Here is a 5,528-nt window from a genome sequence, read left to right as displayed (position 1 = left end):
GTACTTATGTTATATGTGTACACAGAAAAAAACAGTGTTAAAATATCAGTGTTAAACTTTTCAGAGTGAATTTAACTCCCCCTAGTGTTATTTTAACATTTTCTGAGTAAACTGACTTCCAGTGTTGATTTCCTCAGTGTTGTCTCAACACTGAACAGTGTTAAATAAGCTCCGCCCACTGTTAAGACTTATGTAACACTTAACAGTGTTGTTATATGACACCATGCAGTGTTGAAGGAAGTATTCTGAAAAGCCCCACCCTCTTCCACCTCATGTCAGACAGACCAGTATTTTCACCGCAAGGAATGCTGGGTAATCTTATAGAAATTATGTGTTTGTATGTTTATGACTAATAAAGAAGTTCATAAGAGTAAAAATTAGACATTTCAATTATTTGTTTTGTTCAGTTTTATCAGTTGTTCAAGTTTAARTTTGTGTTATTSGCCATAAATCRACACCTTGAGGTGTAGAGTGAGAGSTACTTCCTGGTGTGTGAAGCTCGACCCCATTACACTTATCCATTAMTTACTGTGTAATGTTAATGCAACACTTAAAAGAGTTGATCTTAACACTGAAGTGTAAACTTACACTTTCARATTTGCTGTGTAAYGACACCTCATAGTGTCTGTTTTACACCCCTCTACACAGCAAAAGAGTAAAAAATCTAATTAACACTCATAGGAGGTATACAAACCTCCAGTGTTAACCATCAATAACTCAATGCAGTGTTGAAAAGCATGAGAATCAGTGTTGATTTGTCACCACAGTGGAACACAGTACCTTATTAACTCTGCTTAGAATCATAATTACTCTCATCAGTTATTTGACTTGAGGTGTTAAGTTTTATTAACACTGTACAGTGTTACGTTTTATTAATAAAACTTAACACTGTTCAGTGTTAATCAGTGTTAATTTTTAATGCTGTTTAGAGTTAAATTGTACTCTGAAAATGTAACACTATGGAAAGAGTTAAACTGAGACCAATTCAGATAAGGACCAAATAGACTCGGACACAGTGTTGAAKTTAACTCTTTAAGTGTTGATTTAACACTGRAAAGAAAACAAGTTGATGTGGAGAAGTAGCAGCAACCATTTAATCAATTTGTTACATGTTAAATTATTAAAACTGCTATTGTTTTGTTTTTAAAATCAGACGTCCTACCTACAAATGCTTACATTTTGAAAAGAAGTCGTGTTTCTGACGTGTTTTTTCTGACGTGTTGGGTGGAAAACACTCAGTTAAAAGTCATGCTTCTGCTCCAGATAGTTGCGGTTTTTATTCCAGGAGACCACTGAGCTGGATGCTTTAACTCTGCTTCCTGTGCTGCGTATCTGGCAAGAGCCAAATTCAGCAGAACAAAACAGATTTCATCCCGAGTGCCAAGACTCTTTTCATTCAGCTGAAAATAGCACGCCACTGCTTACGCACATCTCCAGAACATAGTTTGGGCAACTAAAGGATTGGGTGGGAGTGATTTGTGGAGGAGGAATACAGCTACTGAAGGAACGCGGAAGGGTTCGTTTGAGCTCACGGACCAAATGAATCAGATGAGCAGCAGATTGGGTTAAAAAAAAGAAAAAGAAAAAGAAACAATAAAAATCAGCACAACGTGGAGCCTGGCAGCACGGTTAATGTTGATTTTGAATCACAGTTTTACAGCATGTTCACCAAGACAAAACAGGAAAGACAAAAATGAAAATATAATCTGTTTTTATTTTTGTAAAATTTACACAATGACTTATTAGTACAACATGTTCAAAATTCAACAAGTGGCAGTTTTTGGATTGAGAAGCGAGGGATTCGAGCATGACTAAGAGGAGTAACCTCGGTGACCTTTTAGCTCGCCCTGCCCTCTATTCTCCTCTGCAGAATCCCATTTAAACAACAGAGGGCGCTTTGCACACTCACATTTTGTGTTATTTGTTTCTGCTTTATTCTTAAAAGATACAGAATATGCAAAGCTGATGAGAGAAGCAAAGTTGGACTCAGATACAAATGTGACCCATCATATGGAAATGAGGATTAAGTCAAATTTGGTCAAAATGACCTAATTACATTTTCAGATTCCTGCTTTAAAAAGCTACATTTTGATACCTGGATCATCCTGATATTATAAGCTTATCCAGAGATATATCTTGTTGGTTAAGATAATACATTACTGTTTGGTCTGAATTCTGATTTTGTGTAAATTTATTGAGTAATTTTTGATGTTAATATAAAGAGGAAGCCTCAAATAGTGTTTGCTTATTAAGATTTCCCAGTTGGAAAGAAACAAAAACATTGCTAGCTCACAGGGAAAAATTCAAAATTTTAAAGGTGTTTTTCCTCAAAATCATGTTTTTTTGTTGCTACTGCTCAAAAAAACCCATCCATCCATTATCTTCCGCTTTATCCGTGTTGTGAAATGTTTGTAGAATGTTGTGTTAAACTGATTTAATATGCATTTCATATAGATTAAAATATTTTATATAAATTATTGTAACAATGAAGAATAAAAAACTGGTATTGTTAAAAAATAGTGCATTAGTAAATTTCACTGGTAAAGCTTTTATTTTGACGAGGCACTAAGGGGAAGTAAAAATCACTGTTCAGCTGTGATCACTTAGACATGTTTGTAGTCTTGTGTGGTGCATTGGCAGCAGATTCTTCACAGAAAATGTAAAAACAAAAACAGAGTTCTGGTCATCTTTCATGAAGATCCATACTCATAACAATCCGGAGTCGGGTCTCAGGAGGCAGCAGCTTGAGCGGGGAAGCCCAGACCTCTCGTTCCACAGCCACCTCTCCCAGGTCCTCTGGGAGGACTCCAAGGTGTTCCCAGGCCAGCTGAGAGACATAGTCTCTCCAACGTGTCCTGGGTCTTCCTCGGGGTCTCCTCCCAGTGGGACGTGCCCGAAACATCTCCCTAGGGAGGAGTCCAGGAGGCATCCTTACTAGATGCCCAAACCACCTCAACTGGCTCCTCTCGATGTGGAGGAGCAGCGGCTCTACGCTGAGTCTCTCCAGAGAACTGGAGAGTCCAGCTACCCTGCAGAGAAAACTCATTTTGACCGCTTGTATCCGTGATCTTGTTTGTTCCACCCGCTTCGGATGTTATCAGTCCATTAAATGGACGTTATCAGTGGTTATCAGTCCCATAGAATGGCTTCAGACTGTCCCGACTGTGCCGCCTAGTGGGTTCTCTGTCCCATAGAATGGCTTCAGACTGTCAGCTGGTTAGTATGAGGCATAACGATTAATTTTAGAAAAAATGACCTGGGCTAGGTTAAAGGGGACAATATCATGTAAAATCAACTTTTTTGGGTTGATTTAACATGATTTACTATATATGTACATATATATATACATACTGTATAAATATATATATTAGGGTTGCAATGATACAGAAAATTCACGGTTCGGTTCGATACTTTAGTCTCACGGTTCGACATTTTTTCGATACAAATAACAGAAATTTCCATGCCTTTTTTAACTCTTAATTTATTTAAATTATTTATGAACATTTGTTTAACCTCAAAAATACAGTTTTTAAATTAAATTTAAACTTAAATGTTGCTGAAACAGCAACAGCAAGTGTGTATTGAACCTAAAGCACTGTATTGAACGGTTCGATATGGGTACATGTATTGTTGCATCCCTAGTATGTATATAAACTGAAACAGCTAGACTAGTGCATCCTAAATTTAACATAAATTAATTCTTTTAACAGTCATTTCTGCTGTTTTTGGGGAGGTCACCTCCTAATAAATGTCCTTACTGCTCATTTTAAATCAATACTTTTAATTTTAATACTTAAGTACCAAAAATATCAGATACTTTAAGACTTTTAATGACGTAATATTCCTAAAGGAGACTTTAACTTTTACCAGAGTAATTTTCTACTCAAGTATCACTTGAGTAGGGCTATAAAATGAATACAAATACAGTGGTTTGCAAAAGTATTCATACCCCTTGAACTTTTCCATATTTTGTCACATTACAACCACAAACATAAATATNGCACTGAAATGAGCAAAACGGAAGCAGGAGGAGGCTCTTAAAGAGACAGAGGCCAATTTCAAGGCATTTAGAAGAGGAAGTGATGAGAAGATATGTTTATTTTCTATTTAAACATAAAAACAGCATTTTAATAACAACTAAAGGTGACATAGATACTTTATTAGGGTATAGTATTTAAATATATGCCTGAGAAACACATAATATTGGCCCTTTAAAGTAGACCGGAGTCCAGCAGACTGTTGCTTTGTTAGTAGGTAAACAGTMTGAAGCCATTCTGTGGGACTGATAATCGCTGATAACGTCCATTTAATGGACTGATAACATCTGATGTTATCAGATGCTTCAAAAAAAGGTGCTTCAAAAAAAATTTAGGATTAAATTTCAGACAGTTCATTCAGCTGATACATTCATAAGGCATTAATTCATTATATTTTGACAAAATACAATTTTTGCACTTGTTTAAATCAAAACCCTATTTCTCCACTTTTGGGCTTTATCCTGGTTTCGATGTGATGGGTCGCAAATTTCTTTTATAAACCACATCAACCTCAGTGAAGATGAGTAAAAATGAAACATCTATGCAAACATACAAGTCCAAATAACACAACTGATATTACATGTGGAAATATTTTTTAATATCTAGGTCTCAGCTGATATTCCTCTTCTGGTATCGTTTCAAAATCACTCAGTTCTTGTTTTTGTGTTCTTGAATGATTGCATTTCTCATTTTTACTTTAATAACTAACGTTTCATGCATCTTATGTGTTTTTGAGGACACGAGGTAGATGACGGCTATTAGTAAATGAGTTTCAAGTGCCTGTTTACATCTTTTAAACCCCGTCTCATCAGTGTGTGCACCAAGTTTGCTCATATTCCACGAGACCAAAAAAAACTTATTGAAAAATAAATATTTTCACCGTTTTTTATGCAGTGTTATGGTTGTCTTGACAACTCGAACCAGATGCTGCCTCATGGCGGTCATTAGTGCGTCCAAAAATAGCCAGACACCTATTGTTATATCATAAAAAAAATCTATGAATATTGTGTCCTTGCAGTTCTCATCCTGAGTTTGCGCCTGTTCCAAATTTACATCAACTATATGTTCATAACACCGGAGCTCAGGATGCGAATGTGAATGAGTTCACATTTTATTATTTTATCTGCTTGACCAAACAGAAAAACTTCATTAATAATTTACTGTCAGTGAGAGGTGTCTAATTCTAATCCCACAGTGTGGATTAAGGCAGACGATTTGCACAAAAAATTACTGTTTGATTTTTTTTTAAAGGGGCAATATTATGTGTTTCTCAGGCATATATTTAAATTCTATACCATAAAAAAATAATATAATAAAGTAAAGTTAAAGTTAATAAAGTAACCATAATAAAGTTCAGTTGTTAATAAAATGTTGTTTATTTGTTTAAATAGAAAATAAACTTGACCTCATCATATCTGCTTCTAAACACCTTGAAATTGGCCTCTGTCTCTTTAAGAACCTCCTTCTGCTTCTGTCCCGCCCATTTCAGCA

This window comes from Austrofundulus limnaeus, unplaced genomic scaffold, assembly GCF_001266775.1.
Source record: "Austrofundulus limnaeus strain Quisiro unplaced genomic scaffold, Austrofundulus_limnaeus-1.0 Scaffold446, whole genome shotgun sequence".
In the NCBI taxonomy this organism is placed as follows: domain Eukaryota; kingdom Metazoa; phylum Chordata; class Actinopteri; order Cyprinodontiformes; family Rivulidae; genus Austrofundulus; species Austrofundulus limnaeus.
The sequence above is the reverse complement of the archived record's forward strand: the minus strand, read 5'-3'. Positions refer to the sequence as shown.